Source organism: Oncorhynchus gorbuscha, linkage group LG13 (genome assembly GCF_021184085.1).
Source record: "Oncorhynchus gorbuscha isolate QuinsamMale2020 ecotype Even-year linkage group LG13, OgorEven_v1.0, whole genome shotgun sequence".
NCBI classification, from domain to species: Eukaryota; Metazoa; Chordata; class Actinopteri; order Salmoniformes; family Salmonidae; genus Oncorhynchus; species Oncorhynchus gorbuscha.
The window spans coordinates 73,599,916-73,622,368 of record NC_060185.1 but is presented as its reverse complement, the minus strand read 5'-3'; the positions used below and the strand labels follow the sequence as shown (position 1 = coordinate 73,622,368).

The 22,453-nt window shown below is 44.8% G+C and overlaps 1 long non-coding RNA gene across 1 annotated transcript; it reads left to right on the top strand.

The window, feature by feature from the left end:
• The first annotated feature begins 2,480 nt into the window (after nt 1-2,480).
• Nucleotides 2,481-21,861, top strand: LOC123992604. Its single transcript, XR_006831281.1, has 3 exons — nt 2,481-2,658; nt 8,990-9,250; nt 21,811-21,861. It is a non-coding gene; the product is annotated as an uncharacterized LOC123992604 (long non-coding RNA).
• The last annotated feature ends 592 nt before the right edge of the window (nt 21,862-22,453 follow it).

Genomic DNA, 22,453 nt, shown 5'->3' with positions numbered 1-22,453 from the left:
CTCAGTGCTAGAGGCGTCACTACAGACCCTGGTTCGATTCCAGGCTGTTTCACAACCGTCCGTGATTGGGAGTCCCATAGAGTATCGCACAATTGGCCCGGCATCGTCCGGGTTAGGGTTTGGCTGGGGTAGGCCGTCATTGTAAATAATAATTTGTTCTTAACTGACTTGCCTAGTTAAATAAAGGTTTAAAAAAGCAAATCTCTTCTTATTATTGGCATCCTTTAGTAGTGGTTTCTTTGCAGCATTTCGACCATGAAAGCTAGATTCACGCAGTCTCTTCTGAACAGTGGATGTTGAGATGTGTCTGTTACTTGAACTCAGTGAAACATTTATTTGGCCTGCAATCGGAGGTGCATGTATCCTGTATCTAATGAATGTATCCTCTGCAGCAGAGGTAACTCTGGGTCTTCCTTTCTGTTGACGACCCATGAGAGCCAGTTTCATCATAGCGCTTGATGGTATTTGCGACTGCACTTGAAGAAACTTTCAAAGTTCTTGAAATGTTCCGGATTGACTGACCTTTATGTCTTCAATTAATGACAGACTGTCGTTTCTCTCTGCTTATTTGAGCTCTTCTTGCCATAATATGGACTTGGTCTTTTACCAAATAGGGATATCTTCTGTCCCAATACAACTGATTAGCTCAAACGCATTAAGAAGTAAAGAAATTCCACCAATAAATGAACAAGGCACACCTGTTAATGGAAATGCACTCCAGGAGACTACCCCATGAAGCTGGTGAATGCCAAGAGTGTGCAACGTTGTCATCAAGGCAAAGGGTGGCTACTTTGAAGAATCTCAAATATAAAATATATTTGGATTTGTTTAACACTTTTTTGGTTATTTCACATAGTTTGCTGTCTTCACTATTATTCTACAATGTAGAAAACTGTCAAAATAAAGAAAAACCCTTGAATGAGTAGCAGTGTCCAAGCTTTTGAATGGTACGATATGCATGAACTGTTCCAAACTGTTTCAGATGGGAGGCATGAGGACGTTTTAAGTGGGGCGTAAAATTCTCCCCCAGAGCATTAATGTCAGGACTTTTCTGTATTGGGGGTCAGTGGGTGGTGTTACATCACATTCACCCCACCCAATCATGTAGTAGTAGTAGTAGTAGTATCAGTAGTAATAGTAGTAGTAGTAGTAAGAGTAGTAGTAGTAGTAGTTCAGAGGTCATGGATGTTAAAAGCTTGTGGGTGTCCTTATGTCCTTGTGTCTCTTATTGCACCCCATACCACCCTCCCATCCTGTCGTGTGCAATAGGGGTGTGTATGAGCACTCAGGATTTTGATATCGGGCAGATGCCAGGGCTTTCTAAGAGGGCTTCTCAGGCCAATCCTTGGTACAAGCTCTGGTGTTAACCCACTGGAGGACCCTTATCAGTGACATGTCGTGTTCACGTTTCCCTGCGGTTCCACCACCCCTCTCGCCCATCTCCACACTCTTGGGAACTCCGCCCCTGTGGGCCGATGTTATCTTGGGGTTTGAAGTGGCAAACATATTTTCTCAAAGCTTCCCACAGTCCTGGAGAACGAGAGAGATGGAAGGAGAGAGAGAGCATTCCTAGAAAAGGGGAGAAATGGAAGGAGAGAGAGAGCATTCCTAGAAAAGGGGAGAAATGGAAGGAGAGAGAGAGCATTCCTAGAGAAGGGGAGAGATGGAAGGAGAGAGAGCTGCCCTCCAAGAACAGACTGAGGAGTCACAGGAGCCCGACCTGGACCTCTAAACCCAACCTTCATGTGCCGCCTCAAGCTCCCGACACACACCCCACCCCAGAGCCCCACTTGTTGTCAAAAGACAGGCCTGCACCCCTATAACACATCAGTGCCATAATTCACTTAGCACCCTCTACAGATAGTCATACAAGGTGTTCTGAAAGGGCTGAATTATGCCAATGCAAATATTGAATTAAGAAGGAGACTGCAGTACCCTGAGGACTGAGAAGCTCATTCAGAATACCATAACATGCCATGTTGAGAACACTATCTGTACTAACTAGTCTTGACACTTGTTAATGACTGTGGGATGACTATATTTCACAGGGAAGCTGATGTATTGAACTGATGTTGTCCACTCAACCTTACACTCTGACATCCATTGATGAGAACTCATCAAAACACTGCCTCCAATTGCTTCCTTGCGATCTAGTGATCAACCAACCCCTTCACTCCAAAATAAATGCATTTGTCTCAACTTCATCTGTAAAAGGGACTGTGTGTTGGACTGTGTTGGTCTTTTATCCTGCAATCCCTCCCCCTACCCACCCAACACCCTACCTAACCTAACTACTTGGAAGGGTGAAAAGGAAGGGGGAAAAATACAAACCCAGGAGATTAGTTTTATTGTTTGTGTCATGACACAGCCACTCAGAAGTTTCTCAAAGTTTTTTAGAGTTGGGGGGTTGGCTCAGTTCTAGTTCCTCTGCTTTTGGCTGTGGTCAGGCCTTTTATGTTCTTCCTGTGGATTTTGGGTCACTGTCAGTGAGTCTCGGAGGATGTGAGGGGAAATTTAAATAGAGCTAGCTAGATCTCAGAGGCATGGATAGACTATTGACTGCTGGTTTCTCAGTTGGGATGTACTGTGCTTTGTTGGAATTTTCTGCCTACTGTCGAGGGGCCTACCTCCATCTTAATCGATGCATCTGGACAATGAGTGAGTCATTTCATGCATTTCTTATTTCTTTGGCTTGATATCATTGTAAAATTGAAATTATATGAAATATTTTGAACATAGAAAATATTATGTGGGCAATATCTCAGATGTTGGGGTAATTCATTATATTAAATTGTCAGTAAATATGTTTTTATTAAGTAGGTAAATCACATTAAAGTGAAATGTTGTCATTTTCCCCCATTAGTAATACTTAAGCACTTAAAATCACTCAAGAAGTACCTGCGCTAGCTGTTCCAGCAGCAGTAGGCAGGTGTATGGACACCCAACTCTGCTTTCCCCTGCCACCTCTGGCTCTCCTTGGGGATTAGGACCTGTCAATGTGGCCCTCTCCCCCTCCCTTCCAGCTACCCCACACACGCACACACTGGGACAGATGCTTAAATCTTTAGTTCTTAAGGTGCTGTGTATGATAGCGATTGGGTGCTCTCTGAGCTTGATTAGGGCAGTTAGCCCTGCTAAGGCTCTGGCTGTTTACAGTGGATTACAGAGAGGGAGATAGGGGTTAAGTCTACCCAGGCACCATGCCTTCCTCCCTCTCTCGCTCCCTCTCTTCCCCACCACAGGAGCCACTGCAATGGGTCTGCCTGGCAGCTCGTCTGGGCTCCCCGCGTGAGGCCCAACTGACAGGTAGCGGGATTTGGCGGAGCGCTTTGCATGAGAGCCAATAAGAAAACCTGAACACGGCAGATTAGCTCGGGATTATGTTGTCAGAGCGAGCCTTGATGGACAAACTGCAGAGGAATAAATTGCAGTCTGTTTGAGGAGCTAGCGCTGCTGCCACGCAAACAGGAGAGAAGGGACCCCTTCGTCTAACGCCCCGTCCAAAATTACAGGGAGGGAAAAATCATTAATAATTTCTAAACGACCACTCAACCATTACCCCCATGTCCTGCTCTTGAACGCTGCCCGGCCTTTATTTAGACATGTGTCTTCTGCCCCTAACCTGGTTTTCAAGGCTGGTTAGTGTTATTTATTCAACCCAAGTGACAGGAATCTCATGGATATTAAAAAAAGAGGGTAACGTTAAGGCTTGAAAAAGCACACTTCGAGAAAGAAATCCCTCACGTCTTTTTATCCAGCGTCGAGCTCCTGTCCTGTTTCTGATGAAATGACGTACCTAGCTTGGAAACGACTCACAGTTTTGACGGCCTGCAGGGACTGGAGTTCGTCAGTGTATAATTTTGACTGATTTTGGTATACGTTATCATCTTAAAAGGAGCTTTTAGTGCAGCACTAAAAATGGCTTAAGTGGCTTTTATAAAGCTAGCTCGGACAGTAAATGTATCCAGATGTTTATGATACAGTCCATTAATTGCGTCTAGCACTTTGCTATGTTTTGGACTGTTGTAAATCTCTCTAACTTCTAGCAGCTCATAACTTCTGTGTGGGGCTCTGCTGAGTTTCATCCTCTCTCCCTCCTCAAGTTTAATTTGGCTTCTATTATGCTTTAGAGCAGATGGTGTGTACTTGGGTACTTTGTATAAGGTCAAAGTGTGCCTGTCTGTATAAACTAGATGGCACAAAGCTGGGTCAATTAAGATACACTTTTATGAGCGTTTCCATTTCGATTCAAGTGTTATGTTAAAACGATAGAAGAATGCAAATGCACAATGCCACAAATGTGGTGTCATTTAAGGTCAAAATCTGTCGTTCTGCCCCCGAACAAGGCAGTTAACCCACTGTTCCTAGGCCGTCATTGAAAATAAGAATTTGTTCTTAACTGACTTGCCTAGTGAAATAAAGGTCCCCAAAAAATAATGTAGCTGTAAGTCTACCTCTCTCTCTCTCTTTCGAGCTCACACACTCCCTCTCTCTCTCTCTCACTCTCTCTCTCTCTCTCTCTCTCTCTCTCTCACTCTCCCTGGAGGAAGATGTATTGTAAATTGTGACAAAGGCTGTGTATACTTAGAGACAGTCGATGGTACTGTGCAGTATTAAATCAATCTTATGTGCCTTTCTAGTTGAAAAGACTAGCACAGCTTTCCCCTGTGCCTCATGGGCCCAAAAAAGACACACACCAAAAAAAGTTTTTCTCCAACATGTTGGAAAATTACACAGTGAACTAATAACTAATACATTCAGAAATACTATTGCATCTCTCACTTCCACTCACACATTTAATCCTTCTTTGTGGAGTAATTGAATGTGCTTCATTAAAAGTCTCATGGTGGTGTCTGGTGGAGACAGGCATGGCACACAGTTTTAATGAGTTGATTGCATTCTATCCAATTCTGGATCATTAAGAATGCATGTCTGTATGTTAAACATATGAATATGCATTGCCATAGAAGATTTGCTCTCAGACTTAGCAATGAGACAGTTTTGTGCTCGGAATAATAAACCATTAAAGGAATGAACTACCATCTAATGCACCCATTTCCATTGGCCAAGTCATAGAAGAGTGAAAACCAATGGTAATAGCTCTGCTTTTTTGGAATCTAGGTTTAGGTTTATTTTATTTAAACAAATGTAGTTCAGTATACACAAACAATATTAACATTAATAAAGCCAATGAAGAAACACACTGCTCAGTTGCACTACTTCACTTCAAAAGCAATATATTGCATAGCAAAGCCATTCTGAAGACAGTTTTACCTTGCCTTTGGCTTCATCATGTCAAACATGCTAATCAGATCCAACTTCATAAAGACAGCTGACAGACAGTCAAGGGATTTGAAGATCCATGTAAGAGTGAACGAGATACTGTATATTATACTGTCAACCTAAATGATTATGCATAAACATGATTTAGGTATGCAGATAAATACTTCTCATGGCAAGGGGAAATAATGGAAGTCTCAAAAGGATTCTACTTCTGCAACTTTATTTCCTCCTCCAAGCATGCTTTGAATGATGAGTGTGTGTGTGTGTGTGTGTGTGTGTGTGTGTGTGTGTGTGTGTGTGTGTGTGTGTGTGTGTGTGTGTGTGTGTGTGTGTGTGTGTGTGTGTGTGTGTGTGTGTGTGTGTGTGTGTGTGTGTGTGTGTGTGTGTGTGTGTGTGTGTGTGTGTGTGCGCACATGCGCCTGTGTCTGCAGTGGTTGTTCTGCTGCCCTCCTCCTGTGTCCAATCATATGGTGCTCCATAGAGGGCTCCAGAGGTCAGCAGGGTTCACTGGTTAGAGGTTAACAAATTGCCACGGTGAGACACACACCTGACTGATGGCGTGTAGGGGGAGGGGCAGGGTGTCTAGGGTAGATGGATAGGGGTCTTTTGACCAATGGTGAGACAGCCACAGGGGCTACACTTTGCATAATATATGCCTTGCTTTTTTGCAAGTAAATATTGTTATGCAAATAAGGATATTATCGATGTACTCAAAATGTTCCTAATTCCTTTATTTGTGGATGAAAACTTTATCAGTAGTCATCAATGTCTTTCCTGGATTTTCCTTCATGGATGGGAAGGGGCCTAATTACAAGGGGGAATGTGTCCGGAATGTTCCTGGAGGATGCTGGATTGGATACATCCCCGATTTCGTGAAAACTACAATAATCAACCCACTCCAGCTGCATATTATGCCACTTGAGTCACTCCAGTTCTCTCAGACTCCTTGGGTCTTGATGTCTGTACTCTGCCATGTCTTGGCCTTCCAGGAATATAGGAGGACCTGCTTTTCATTCAACGCACACTCACCAATGAACAGGCAGCCCCCATTGAGAACAAATGTGCTATCTGCCCACAGAATGGGCGGCATGCTAGGAGAAGGGGTGACAGAGAGAGGAGTGAGGAGAAGGAGAGGGGTGACAGAGAGAGGGGTGAGGAGAAGGAGAGGGGTGACAGAGAGAGGGGTAAGGAGAAGGAGAGGGGTGACAGAGAGAGTGGTGAGCAGAAGGAGAGGGGTGACAGAGAGAGGAGTGAGGAGAAGGAGAGGAGTGACAGAGAGAGGGGTGGGGAGAAGGAGAGGGGTAACAGAGAGAGGGGTGAGGAGAAGGAGAGGGGTGACAGAGAGAGGAGTGAGGAGAAGGAGAGGGGTGACAGAGAGAGGAGTGAGGAGAAGGAGAGGGGTGACAGAGAGATGGGTGAGGAGAAGGAGAGGGGTGAGGAGAAGGAGAGGGGTGAGGAGAAGGAGAGGGGTGACAGAAAGAGGAGTGAGGAGAAGGAGAGGGGTGACAGAGAGAAGGGTGAGGAGAAGGAGAGGGGTGACAGAGAGAGGAGTGAGGAGAAGGAGAGGGGTGCAGGGAGAGGGGTGAGGAGAAGGAGAGGGGTGACAGAAAGAGGAGTGAGGAGAAGTAGAGGGGTGAGGAGAAGTAGAGGGGTGAGGAGAAGGAGAGGGGTGAGGAGAAGGAGAGGGGTGACAGAGTGATGGGTGAGGAGAAGGAGAGGGGTGACAGAGTGAGGGGTGAGGAGAAGGAGAGGGATGGTTGGGACAGAGGTGGGAGGAGGAGGGGGTGTTTGGGGATGCTCAGCTATATGAGGAGGTCATGCAGTACACATTGGACTCCTTCTACAGGGCTTGGCATTCCTGTTGATTTATTTATCAGAGAATAGGTGTGAGAAACAAATGAGCATGTTTCCTGACGGTTTCCGTAGAAACGGTTCTGAAATGAGCCACTCGTTAAAATAAAATGGGGTTGGGTTAAGGCTAAGGCTAAGGGACAGTTCTGAATATTTTTTACAATTATTTGTCTAAGATGTCAACCATAGCAACATGTCTTGATTAGAAAAAGTTGATTATTTATTCTATGAATCATCTTTTTCATTTGAACAAGGATATCATGTTTGTTCATGAAGGTACTTTGGGAAAAAAAGTAGCAACTTTTGCTGTGTGAATTGAGTATGAATTCAGTTCCATTCAAAAGGGCCAAGAGTGAACTGAACATGGACCCGTTCGTTTCACATCCCAATTCCCTCGGCATCAAATAAAGGTATGTACATACACACAACTCTTGACCTGTGCTGATAATTCGTCTCTTCAGAGATTATTGCTTTATTTTTCTCTTTGGTTCCAAATGATTATCTTTGCTCTCCAGTGACAGGAAGAGTCAACAGTAGCGGCAAAAATCATATGTCTCCTTAAATAAACGGCGGTGTCTGATGATGTTTTAATGGGAAAACCTTGTCCCTATGGGCTGTGACCCTAGGAGTGTGTTTTAGCTATGTAGACTGCTGCGTGCTGAGAGATATAATTGCTGTGTACATACTCTGCTGGTCCAGGCTCATAGGTGTCCCTTCCTATGCCTAAGCTGTCTGTCTGCTGCTAAGGTTAGCTTATGTTCCCCCAATGTTATTCTCCCACTCAGGATTACGGTTTGCTGGAAAAACACAACGTCTTGTCCCCAGAGTGGGCAACACGTTGTCTTTTACTCCCAACGGATGCTCACTCCTTCCCAGTCCTTTAAACACTTTGAGTTACAGTCCTCATTTCCCTGGGAAGACAACAGATGCATGCCCAGGGCAGGGATTGGTCAAACTCATATGGATGTTATCGGAGAGAAGAAGAAAAAGAAAGACAAAATGACTTTTTCTGACTCATCTGTGCTTTTCCCCTTCACTCTCTTGGTGTTTTAGTTCTTCTTTCTTGACGAAACCTCATGAGTTCTGAGAGAAAATTGTTAGAGAATAGGTAACATTTTTGTCAAACACAGGATGTGTGGACTTGATTAGTAATTCAGACCAAAGTAAATGCGGGTCAGACAATATTACAATTGAGTTCAAGGGAAATAGCTAATGAGCATCAAAGTTAACTTAATCATGTTTCATGAAATAGTCATTTGATTTGCTATGTCTTGAAACCTAATTGGATAGTGAATTATTTTAAGAGCAGGATGTACATTGTGTTTTAGTATGAAAGATTTCAACCATTGCTGCTGGCTTGTGTGCTCTTATTTCATTTTCCAATATTTTAATCAAACATTGACATCAATACTTAATTGCGTAATCCAGTCATGAAAATGGAGCCAGATAGTCATCACTTTATTATGAAGTCACTCTAATGACTATCCCACTGGGCACAGACGTCAGTTCAACATCTAGTTTAGATTTACATTTGGTTGACTAACTTGAATACTAACGTGACATCTACAACAAATGTCACCATGTCATTGGATTTATGTTAAAAGTTGTGTGAAAGAAATAGGATTTTCCCTTAAGTTGACTTTTTGCAAATCCAATCAGTTTTTCACATTGATTCAACGTCATTACATATAATTTTTTGTTGTTGAAATGACGTGGAAACGACGTTGATTCAACCAGTTTTTGCCCAGTGTGATGTTTAATTTCTTCCCCTCTCTCTCTCTCTCTCTCTCTCTCTCTCTCTCCTTCCTTTCTTACCTCCCTTCCCATCTCTCTCTCACCATCTGTGTTTTATTAGGGTGGGGTGGACAGTTGTCTCATTGGCCCTCAGTACATGGAGAAGAATGCGGTGACGACTACCAGCCCAGAGTCATTCACGAAGGCCCGGCCCTTCTAGGAGACAAAGCAATATCCCAGCAGAGTATGAAGTCATCACCACCGTTTGTATGCAACATTACAAAAGGTTCAGTAAGGTTCACCTACGTCCCGACACGAGACAGGGACCAGTCTGCTCAGACCCTGACCCAAGAATGCCTGGTTCATCAGTCAGTCTTAATGGGTAGGTGGGGTTTCTATGGGTACAGGTGGGGCTACAGTAAATACTCATAACGTATGATAACTATGAAGCAATTAAGAGGTAATTGTTTTACAGGTTTTTTTACGATTGCTTACACACTAAAATGTAACTTTTCCGACAATTAGCAAAACCTTACACTCAAGGAGCAAAACACAAGGCTAGATTTGCACAACTGTAAGCACATTGTCATCTTCACACTATTTGCAAAACATTACACACAGTGATTTGCAAAACACTAAACACACTTGTATACATCAGACACAGAAGTATATCATGATGTCACTTCCTTGCAATTCCAAAGCACTAACTGTCAAATTACCACACCTATGAGCAAATCTGTTAAACACAGCCATCAGGTGCACAAACATATGATTGCTAAATTGTAGACGCACCAATCAGGTTTAAGCACTATAAAAATGCAGCAGGTAGGTTCACCTGCCTTCAACCAAAATGGAAGGTGTCAGAAGAAGAGTGAGGGTGAGAGGAGGATTACACAGAGGAGGAGAAGGAGGTAGAGGAAGAGGCCGAGCCAGAGGTCGAGGAAGACCTGAAGCAGGAAGAGAACGTGCACAAAGAAGAGGACCAAACTTATCAAATGACATTCATGCAACACTAGTGGACCATTTTGTGAACCACGGATTGACGCTGAGGGAGGCTGGACTGAGAGTTCAGCCAAATCTTAGCAGATATACAGTGACATCTGTCATAAGGACTTTTAGACAGGAAAACAGGTAAAAGATCTGTCTACAGTTACAGTAATCAGCAGCTTATTGTCTGCACTTGTGATACCCCGTCCTGTGACATTGTACAGTAAGTTACATGTATTATTCCCTACATAGGATTGAGGGTCGGGAACGACAAGGAGGAAGGGGGCCCATATTCACACAAGAACAAGAGAGAGAGATAATAAACATGGTTTTGGCCAATAATGCTTTCAGGCTCAGAGAACTACAAGCCAACAAATCAAATCAAATCAAATCAAATTTTATTTGTCACATACACATGGTTAGCAGATGTTAATGCAAGTGTAGTGAAATGCTTGTGCTTCTAGTTCCGACAATGCAGTGATAACCAACAAGTAATCTAACTAACAATTCCAAAACTGTCTTATACACAGTGTAAGGGGATAAGGAACATGTACATAAGGATATATGAATGAGTGATGGTACAGAGCAGCATACAGTAGATGGTATCGAGTACAGTATATACATATGAGATGAGTGTGTAGACAAAGTAAACAAAGTGGCATAGTTAAAGTGGCTAGTGATACATGTGTTACATAAGGATGCAGTCGATGATGTAGAGGGGCAGTATATACATATGCATATGAGATGAATAATGTAGGGTAAGTAACATTATTACATTTACATTTAAGTCATTTAGCAAAGACGATCTTATCCAGAGTACTTACAAATTGTTGCTAATTCCTTTGACATCCAGTGGAACAACCACTTTATCAATAGTGCATCTAAATATTTTCCTGAGAAGGATTACTTTATCCTATCTAGGTATTCCTTAAAGAGGTGGGGTTTCAGGTGTCTCCGGAAGGTGGTGATTGACTCCGCTGTCCTGGCGTCGTGAGGGAGTTTGTTCCACCATTGGGGAGCCAGAGCAGCGAACAGTTTTGACTGAGCTGAGCGGGAACTGTGTCTTCCTCAGTGGTAGGGAGGCGAGCAGGCCAGAGGTGGATGAACGCAGTGCCCTTATTTGGGTGTAGGGCCTGATCAGAGCCTGGAGGTACTGAGGTGCCGTTCCCCTCACAGCTCCGTAGGACAAGCACCATGGTCTTGTAGCGGATGCGAGCTTCAACTGGAAGCCAGTGGAGAGAGGGAGGAGCGGGGTGACGTGAGAGAACTTGGGAAGGTTGAACACTAGACGAGGCTGCAGAAGGAGAGGGGTTCTGGATGAGTTGTAGGGGTTTAATGGCACAGGCAGGGGTGGGGGAGCCCAGCCAACAGCAAGTGCAGTAATCCAGAGGGAGATGACAAGTGCCTGGATTAGGACCTGCGCCGCTTCCTGTGTGAGGCAGGGTCGTGACTCAGCGGATGTTGTAGAGCATGAACCTACAGGAACGGGCCACCGCCTTGATGTTAGTTGAGAACGACAGTTTGTTGTCCAGGATCACGCCAAGGTTCTTAGCGCTCTGGGAGGAGGACACAATGGAGTTGTCAACCGTGATGGCGAGATCATGGAACGGGCAGTCCTTCCCCGGGAGGAAGAGCAGCTCCGTCTTGACAGAAGTTCAGCTTGAGGTGGTGATCCGTCATCCACACTGATATGTCTGCCAGACATGCAGAGATGCGGTCAGCCACCTGGTCATCAGAAGGGGGAAAGAGAAGATTAATTGTGTGAGGTCTGCATAGCAATGATAGGAGAGACCATGTGAGGTTATGACAGAGCCAAGTGACTTGGTGTATAGCGAGAATAGGAGAGGGCCTAGAACAGAGCCCTGGGGACACCAGTGGTGGACAGCGTGGTGAGGAGACAGATTTTCGCCACGCCACCTGGTAGGAGCGACCTGTCAGGTATTGGACTCAATCTACAGCGTGGGCGCGCCGGAGATGCCCAACTCAGGAGAGGGTGGAGAGGAGGATCTGATGTTTCCTGACGGTTCACAGTATCGAAAGGCAGCCGTTAAAATAAAAGGTCTAGAAGGATGAGAGCAGAGGAGAGAGAGTTAGCTTTAGCGGTGCGGAGCGCCTCCGATGATACAGAGAAGAGCAGTCTCAGTTGAATGACTAGTCTTGAAACCTGACTGATTTGGATCAAGAAGGTCATTCTGAGAGAGATAGGGGAGAGCTGACCAAGGACGGCTGTTCAAGAGTTTTGGAGAGAAAAGAAAGAAGGGATACTGGTCTGTAGTTGTTGACATCGGAGGGATCGAGTGTAGGTTTTTTCAGAAGGGGTGCAACTCTTGACCTCTGCTTGAAGACGGAAGGGACTTTAGCTCTTTGGTCAGGGATAAGTTGATGACAGGAGGTGAGGTAAGGGAGAAGGTCTCCGGAAATGGTCTGGAGAAGAGAGGAGGGGATAGGGTCCCGATGGGCTGGGCAGGTTGTTAGGAGTGTGTTTCACAAGACTGCTGAGATTTCATCTGAGAGAGAGGGGAGAAAGAGGTCAGAGCACAGGGTAGGGCAGTGTGAGCAGAACCAGCGGTGTTGTTTGACTTAGCAAACGAGGATCGGATGTCGTCGATCTTCTTTTCAAAATGGTTGAAAAACACAAGTCATCTGCAGAGTGGGAGGAGGGGGGAGGGGAGGAGGATTCAGGAGGAGGAGAATTTGGCAAAGAGCATTTCCTAGGGTTAGAGGCAGATGCTTGGAATTTAGAGTGGTAGAAAGTGGCTTTAGCAGCAGAGACAGAGGAGGAAAAAGAGAGGAGGGAGTGAAAGGATGCCAGGTCCGCAGGGAGGCGAGTTTTCCTCCATTTCCGCTCGGCCTTCCGGAGCCCTGTTCTGTGAGCTCGCATTGAGTCGTCAACATTTTTGGAGCGGGAGGGGAGGACCGAATTCAGCCTGGAAGATAGGGGACATAGAGAGTCAAAGGATGCAGAAAGAGAGGAGAGGAGGGTTGAGGAGGCAGAATCAGGAGATAGGTTGGAGAAGGTTTGAGCAGAGGGAAGAGATGATAGGATGGAAGAGGAGAGATGTACATTGTGGGGAGAGAGAGCGAAGGTTGGGACGGCGCGATACCATCCAGTAGGGGCAGTGTGGGAAGTGTTGGATGAGAGCGAGAGGGAAAAGGATACAAGGTAGTGGTCGGAGACTTGGAGGGGAGTTGCAATGAGGTTAGTGGAAGAACAGCATCTAGTAAAGATGAGGTTGAGCGTATTGCCTGCCTTGTGAGTAGGGGGGAAGGTGAGAGGGTGAGGTCAAAAGAGGAGAGGAGTGGAAAGAAGGAGGCAGAGAGGAATGAGTCAAAGGTAGACGTGGGGAGGTTAAAGTCGCCCAGAACTGTGAGAGGTGAGCCAGTTTTTCCTCAGGAAAGGAGCTTATCAAGGCATCAAGCTCATTGATGAACTCTCCGAGGGGACCTGGAGGGCGATAAATGATAAGGATGTTAAGCTTGAAAGGGCTGGTAACTGTGACAGCATGAAATTCAAAGGAGGCGATAGACAGATGGGTAAGGGGAGAAAGAGAGAATGACCACATGGGAGAGATAAGGATCCCTATGCCACCACCCCGCTGACCAGAAGCTCTCCCAGGGTGTGAAGTCATCAACACGTTTGTATGGGCGGACAAAGAGAGAGCAGTAGGAGTTAGCAGTGTTATCTGTGGTGATCCATGTTTCTGTCAGTGCCAAGAAGTCGAGGGACTGGAGGGAGGCATAGGCTGAGATGAACTCTGCCTTGTTGGCTGCAGATCGGCAGTTCCAGAGGCTACCGGAGACCTGGAACTCCACGTGGGTCGTGCGCGCTGGGACCACCAGATTAGGGTGGCAGCGGCCACGCGGTGTGGAGCGTTTGTATGGTCTGTGCAGAGAGGAGAGAACAGGGATAGACAGACACATAGTTGACAGGCTACAGAAGAGGCTACGCTAATGCAAGGAGATTGAATGACAAGTGGACTATGACGTCTCAATGTTCAGACTAAGTCAAATTACGTAGCAAGAATCTTATTGACTAAAATTATTAAAAATGATACAGTACTGCTGAAGTAGGCTAGCTGGCAGTGGCTGCGTTGTTGACTTTGTAGGCTAGCTGACAGTGGCTGGTTGTTGACACTACACTAATCAAGTCGTTCCGTTGAGTGTAGTAGTTTCTACAGTGCTGCTATTCAGAGGAGGAGAAGCTGGCTAGCTAGCAGTGTTGATTACGTTACGTTGCGTTAAAAGAACGACAATAGCTGGCTAGCTAACTTAGAAAATCGACATTCTAGACTACACAATTATCTTTGATACACAGACGGCTATGTAGCTAGCTGGATGTAGCTAGCTACGATCAAACAAATCAAACCGTTGTGCTGTAATGAAATGAAATGAAAAATGTGATACTACCTGTGGAGCTTATTGTCTGAATGTGATACCGGGTTGTTGAGTGCGGAAGTTCTATTCAGTAGACGTTGGATTAGCTGTTGGCTAGCTAGCAGTGTCTCCCACGTTAAGGAACAAATAGCTGGCTAGCTAACCTGGTTTTAAATTAAGATAATCACTCTAAGACTATACGCTCTAAACTACATCAAATTTTATTTGTCACATACATGGTTAGCAGATGTTAATGCAAAGTGTATTGAACCATTATCTTGATACGAAGACAGCAAAGACAACTATGTAGCTAGTAACAGACACTAATCAAGTCGTTCAGTTGAGTGTAATAGTTTCTACAGTGCTGCTAGTTCGGTAGACACGTTTGCTAGCAGTAGCTGCTGGGCAGATAGCAGTGTAGACAAGTAATCTAACTAAGTTGCAATGTTTCACTTTGTTGTCCTCTTTCTTTTCCTTTTTCTTCTGTCCTTCTTTTGTCCTTATTTTGTCTTCCTTTCTTCTGTTAACTAGATATTTTTTGTACATGTGACCGTGAGCTCGTTGGTTAGTATTCTGTATCTGCCTGGTGTAGGGCTAACTTATTTAATAGCATGCAGCCATTACATCGCTCTGTCTAATTTGTATAGTATAATGAGATCCAGTATGTGTACAAAATAGAAACACTGCTGTAATTAACAAACAAGCTTTTGGTAGCCAGTTACCAGACTGGTCAGAAGTAAGACTTTCAGAGGATTGGGGAAACTACTCAACAAGTCCATACCTGTAAGATGAACAGGATCAGGCAGCCACCGATGTTACTTGAAAGCATGCGAGCAATGTTTGCTTTAGGGGAGTACACTACCTTTGTGTACATACTGTAAATTACAAGGACATGCAAAACATTTTTTAAATGGTACTATCAAATACCCGTATGTGCATAATGGGTGGTAGGTATTCTGACTTGAGATCTGACTTGAGATTATATAAGGTAGCATTGTTTAAAGTGGCTAGTGATATATTTACATCATTTCCCATCAATTCCTATTATTAAAATGGCTGGAGTTGGGTCAGTGTCAATGACAGTGTGTTGGCAGCAGCCACTCAATGTTAGTGGTGGCTGTTTAACAGTCTGATGGCCTTGAGATAGAAGCTGTTTTTCAGTCTCTCGGTCCCAGCTTTGATGCACCTGTACTGACCTCGCCTTCTGGATGATAGCGGGGTGAACAGGCAGTGGTTCGGGTGGTTGATGTCCTTGATGATCTTTATGGCCTTCCTGTAACAACGGGTGGTGTAGGTGTCCTGGAGGGCAGGTAGTTTGCCCCCGGTGATGCGTTGTGCAGTCCTCACTACCCTCTGGAGAGCCTTACGGTTGAGGGCAGAGCAGTTGCCGTACCAGGCGGTGATACAGCCCGCCAGGATGCTCTCGATTGTGCATCTGTAGAAGTTTGTGAGTGCTTTTGGTGACAAGCCGAATTTCTTCAGCCTCCTGAGGTTGAATAGGCGCTGCTGCGCCTTCTTACCGACGCTGTCAGTGTGAGTGGACCAATTCAGTTTGTCTGTGATGTGTATGCCGAGGAACTTAAAACTAGCTACCCTCTCCACTACTGTTCCATCGATGTGGATAGGGGGGTGTTCCCTCTGCTGTTTCCTGAAGTCCACAATCATCTCCTTAGTTTTGTTGACGTTGAGTGTGAGGTTATTTTCCTGACACCACACTCCGAGGGCCCTCACTTCCTCCCTGTAGGCCGTCTCGTCGTTGTTGGTAATCAAGCCTACCACTGTTGTGTCGTCCGCAAACTTGATGATTGAGTTGGAGGCGTGCGTGGCCACGCAGTCGTGGGTGAACAGGGAGTACAGGAGAGGGCTCAGAACGCACCCTTGTGGGGCCCCCGTGTTGAGGATCAGCGGGGAGGAGATGTTGTTGCCTACCCTCACCACCTGGGGGCGGCCCGTCAGGAAGTCCAGTACCCAGTTGCACAGGGCAGGGTCGAGACCCAGGGTCTCGAGCTTGATGACGAGCTTGGAGGGTACTATGGTGTTGAATGCCGAGCTGTAGTCGATGAACAGCATTCTCACATAGGTATTCCTCTTGTCCAGGTGGGTTAGGGCAGTGTGCAGTGTGGTTGAGATTGCATCGTCTGTGGACCTATTTGCGCGGTAAGCAAATTGAAGAGGGTCTAGGGTGTCAGGTAGGGTGGAGGTGATATGGTCCTTGACTAGTCTCTCAAAGCACTTCATGATGACGGAAGTGAGTGCTACGGGGCGGTAGTCGTTTAGCTCAGTTACCTTAGCTTTCTTGGGAACAACATTATCGGTGACCATGCCATTTTCAATAATGTCCATCAGGTCTCTCAGTCAACAATGGCACGCATCCTGAAAAGACATCAGGTTCAAATGAAACAACTTTATCGAGTGCCTTTTGAGCGGAATTCAGAGAGGGTCAAACGGCTGCGGCTTGAGTATCCGGAGGTTTGTATTGTTCACTTTGGCACTGTGATGTTGCATACTGCACACATTACTTTTTTACATTGACTGTATACTAGTTCTATCCTGAACTACACAATCTTGTCTTTCTCTGTATTTCAGGGAGTTTTGCAGATGGATGCTGAGGAAATCCTGCATGAATTCATGTATATTGATGAGGCAGGGTTCAACCTCACAAAAGCAAGGAGAGGCAGAAATATCATTGGCCACAGGGCTATAATCAATGTCCCAGGGCAACCTGGGGTAACATCACCCTTTGCACTGCCATTTCACAGCATGGGGTTGTCCTCCGTCATGCCAAAATGGGCCTTTACAACACACCTCACATTCTCACACTTTTGGACCGATTGCACCACATCGTCACAGCAGGTATTGAAATGCACCAGATGCAATACACGGTCATCTGGGACAATGTGTCATTCCACCGCTCTGCTTTGGTCCAGAACTGGTTTCAACAGCATCCACAGATGACAGTACTATACCTTCCACCATACTCTCTGTTTCTAAACCCTATCGAAGAGTTGTTCTCTGCATGGCGGAGGAAGGTTTACGATCTCCAGCCCCAGGCTCAGGTACCCCTCATTCAGGCCAGGAGGGTTTACGATCTCCAGCCCCAGGCTCAGGTACCCCTCATTCAGGCCAGGAAGGACGCCGGTGACCAAGTCGACGCCGCAGCTGTGCAAGGATGGATTCGACATTCAAGACGGTTCTTCTCGCGTTGTCTTGCTAATGACGATATTGCTTGTGATGTTGATGAAATTTTCTGGCCAGATCCAGCTAGGCAAAGAGATAATGTATAGTATGTTTACTGTAGTATTTTCTGCACAATATTGTCAGATTTTTTCAGATTATTTGTTGTTATTTACTGTAATTGTAACCTGTACTGGATACAGTATTTTACGTTTGTCTGTTTGCTGAGCTAACAGTGTTATGCACACGACTGTAGTAGCATGAAAGCTGGGACATGTTTTGTTGTGATTCTCCATGTTGACTGATTTGTGTATATGGAGAGAAATAAATTGTATTTTCCTCAGTCTGCAGCATTGGTCTTGTGGTGTGTGTGTGTATAGTTGCACTTTCTCTGTGTACTTCATTTACAGCGCTCTAATCACTGACACTTAGACTTGCTGAAAGTGTTTTAGGTTAGCAACAGCAGTGTGTAACTGGTTCAAAAAGATTGAAGTCATATGAAATATGTGTGTTTCGTATGGTAACAAAATATTATTTTTATGAAGTCGTGTGTAGTTGACAAAAGTGTTCCATTTTGCAAATGATCTGAAGTGTTGTGCTCCTTTGGTGTAGGGTTGTGCTAATTGTGTGTAGTGTGCACTGTTATCAGTGCTATAATAATGGTAATGGTCTTTTTCGGCTACGCATGGACAACACAATTGTCTCGTCATCACCTATGCTATGCTCAGTTTTGTCACTAAGGTAAAATGTTATGTCTTTGACTGTGTGTGAGGTGATCCACTTAGTTTTCCTTCCCATCAACCTCAAGCTCGACGCTGACTAAAGTTATTTTCTCGTAGAGCGGGGTCCAGGATTCATGTTCAGGCCTCCTCTATGAATCACAACGTAGCGTGTGATCGGCCCACTGCCCTCTGCTTGACTCCCCTGTGAACTCCTTTACAATAACATGCTTGCCTTTTGCTCTGTCCCTAATCCCCACCCCACCCCTGTTCCACGACTCCCTGACACTTCTGGGGAAAATGGGGGAAGAGAAAGGAAACTCCCCATGTAAAAAAACCCTGCCAAAGTCCCTCTATCTACTGTGGTCTGTGTGATTGATTTATCCCATTTGCTCCCGCCTAGTTCTATAACGTTTGGCAGCATAACTAACTAATATAGACCTGTTATTAGCATAACTGACATAGACCTGTTGTCGGCATAACTATATTTCTGGGGCTGGATGTGCTAATGAGGACCAGATTCTGACTCCCTCTTCCACTTCCTCTGTCACAGAGGCCAGTCCGAACAAGTCAAGTTTAACAGTGCCATCTACAGTAGAGAGGCGTCCTCTCTATCCATTATCCAACACTGTATTACAGCAGGGGTTCAGAGATCTGTGCAGTATTCAGTTATGACCCATCTCTAAAAGCAAGAGTGTGTTATGACTGTACTATAAAAGTGCTAGCTACGCTGTTACTACAACTTAGAAACCTAACGCTGCAGGTAAGCATTGTATTCATAACACTGTGACGTCCTTTTCAGAGCCGCACAAATTCTATGCATGTTATATCGATAGAATGAGGGTTGATTTTATTCTCCTGGTTTTCTATTTTAAAATATACATAAAAACAATTGTACAGTATATAGCTAATCAATTGTAAATAAGAATCAATTGATTATACCACAATCTAAATACATGAGTAACGATGAATCCAAAATGACAAGTATTCAACAAAGCAAAGACATGACAGACAGATCAGAGCCTTGGCCATTGGGTTTGGGTGAAAAACCACAGCTAAATACAGCCTTTACTGTTGGCCTCAGCCTAATCACCAGCGGTGATACACTCCCAAATATTATCCCATTCTCCTTAATCCACTCCACAATGCTGTGCTCTCCCACTTACCGGAAGCTTTGACATTTACCTTGGGGTTTACCGGACTTGGGCTGGAGTGGCTGCGAGTGGGAAAGTGCTAATCTACAAGGCAGATTCAGGATTAGTCTGGTGAGCCAGGTGACCTCGGGGTCGAGCTCTCATTGGCCGGAGGAGGGGGGGGCTGTTGTTTTGGGTGCGGGCCTCTTGAGCAGGCTGGATGCGGGGATCTGTCTGTATGTCTATCTGCATATCTGTTTCTCTCTCTCTCACACAGAGTCACGAAGAGTGAATTCCACTAATCAGCTCAGGATTAACAGGGACTCAAACAACACTACATCTAATTACCCCTTCACAGCCACTGGGGCAAACAGTGGCCCTTCATAGTCATAGAGGCAAACAGTCCCACACAGACACAGACACTGGGGCAAACAGTGGCCCCACACAGACACAGACATAGACACAGAGGCAAACAGCCCCACACAGACACAGACACTGGGGCAAACAGTGTCCCCACACAGACACAGACACTGGCGCAAACAGTGTTCCCACACAGACACAGACATAGACACAGAGGCAAACAGCCCCACACAGACACAGACACTGGGGCAAACAGCCCCACACAGACACAGACTGGGACAAACCAGCATTCACTGTGTCTGGAAGAGTGCCTTCTAATACAAACTATTAATCAGTCTACCAGTTTATGAATCTGTATACGCATAGATTGTTCAATGCATTTAACATCTATACATCTGAATAGCATTATGTTTCATTAGCTAATGTCTCTATGATGTGCCTTTGTTATAATACTCAACATGAGGTTGCTGTTCCATTATGTTTCCATTTGCTACTGAAAGATGACTTCTCAATTTGCATGGATCAAAACCATTTACGAGTTGTCATTCAAGTCAGGCTTATCCGGTGTTGTGATAAGCGTGTCTGGCTGCAGGATTCTGACCTCAGAGCAACCCACAAGCCTGGATATGAACAGTATGGTCAGTGAACATTTTTCAAAGTGACACAGGCAGTGAGTGCTTAATCATTCTAACCCACGGTCGCTTGCCAAGAAGTAGTGCTGGGCCACCCACAGTTTCTTCATTGGTTTTCTCTTTTGTTTTTGAAACATGTTGCCTCAATGTGACCTGTATTCAATTCTAACAAATGTTATTTTGAACTATACATGTATTTTCTGTACTTTTCCCTAATTTGTCGCAAATTTGAAATGTACAGTATCAGTCAAAAGGTTGGACACACCTACTCGTTCCAGGGTTTTTCTTTATTTTGACTATATTATAGAATAATAGTGAAGACAACAAAGCTATGAAATAACATGTGTAATCATGTAGTAATCAAAAATGTGTTAAACAAATCCAAATGTATTTTATATTTCAGATTCTTCAAAGTAGCCACCCTTCGACTTGATGACAGCTTTGCACACTCTTGGCATTCAGCCAATCAGCTTCATTAGGTAGTCACCTGGAATGTGTTAAAATTAACAGGTGTGCCTTGTTATAGTTCATTTGTAGAATTTATTTCCTTCTTAATGCATTTGAGCCAATCAGTTGTGTTGTGACAAGGTAGGGGAGGTGTACAGAAGACAGCCTTATTTGGTAAAAGACCAAGTCCATATAATGGGAAGAACAGCTCAAATAAGCAAAGAGAAACGACAGTCCATCATTACTTTAAGACATAAAGGTCAGCCAATACAGAAAATTTCAAGAACCATCAAGCGCTATGATGAAACTGGCTCTCATGAGGACCGCCACAGGAAAGGAAGACCCAGAGTTACCTCTGCTGTAGAGGATAAGTTCATCGTAGTTACCAACATCAGCAATTGCAGCCCAAATAAATGCTTTACAGAGTTCAAGTAACAGACACATCTCAGCATCAACTGTCCAGAGGAGACTGTGTGAATCAGGTCAAATTGCTCCAAAGAAACCACTACTAAAAGACACAAATAATAATAAGAGACTTGCTTGGGCCAAGAAACACGAGCAATGGACATTAGACCGGTGGAAATCTGTCCTTTGGTATGATGAGTCAAAATGTGAGATTATTGGTTCCAACCGCCATGTCTTTGTGACACACCGAGTAGGTGAATGGAGGATCTCTGCATGTGTGGTTCCCACCGTGAAGCATAGAGGAGGAGGTGTGATGGTGTGGGGGTGCATTGCTGGTGACACTGTTGGTGATTTATTTAGAATTCAAGGCACAATTAACCTGCATGGCTACCACAGCATTCTGCCGCAATGCGCCATCCCATTAGGTGTGCTTAGTGGGACTATCATTGTTTTTTAGCAAGACAATGACCCAACACATCTTCAGGCTGTGGAAGGGCTATTTGCCCAATGATATTATTGATGGAGTACTGCATCAGATGACCTATATTGATGATGAGTATTTATGCTGCAGTAGTTTATGTGTCGGGGCTAGGGTCAGTTTGTTGTATCTGGAGTACTTCTCCTGTCTTATCCGGTGTCCTGTGTGAATATTAAGTATGCTCTCTCTAATTCTCTCTTTCTCTCTTTCTTCTCTCTCTCTCTCTCTCTCAGAGTACCTGAGCCCTAGGACGATGCCTCAGGACTACCTGGCATGATGACTCCTTGCTGTCCCCAGTCCATCTGGCCGTGCGGCTGTTCCAGTTTCAACTGTTCTGCCTGTGATTATTATTATTTGACCATGCTGGTCATTTGTGAACATTTGAACATCTTGGCCATGTTCTGTTATAATCTCCACCCGGCACAGCCAGAAGAGGACTGGCTACCCCTCATAGCCTGGTTCCTCTCTTGGTTTCTTCCTAGGGTTTGACCTTTCTAGGGAGTTTTTCCTAGCCTACGTGCTTCTACACCTGCATTACTTGCTGTTTTGTGTTTTAGGCTGGGTTTCTGTACAGCACTTTGAGATATCAGCTGATGTACAAAAGGATATATAAATACATTTGATTTCATTTGATGACCTGGCCTCCACAATCACCCAACCTCAACCCATTTGAAAACATTTTTTAAAAGCAGCCAACAAGTGCTCAGCATATGTGGGAACTCCTTCAAGACTGTTGGTAAAGCGTTCCAGGTGAAGCTGTTGAGAAAATGCCAAGAGGGTGCAAAGCTGTCATTAAGGCAAAGGGTGGCTACTTTGAAGAATCTAAAATCTAAAATGTATTTTGATTTGTTTAACACTTTTTTTCATTACTACATG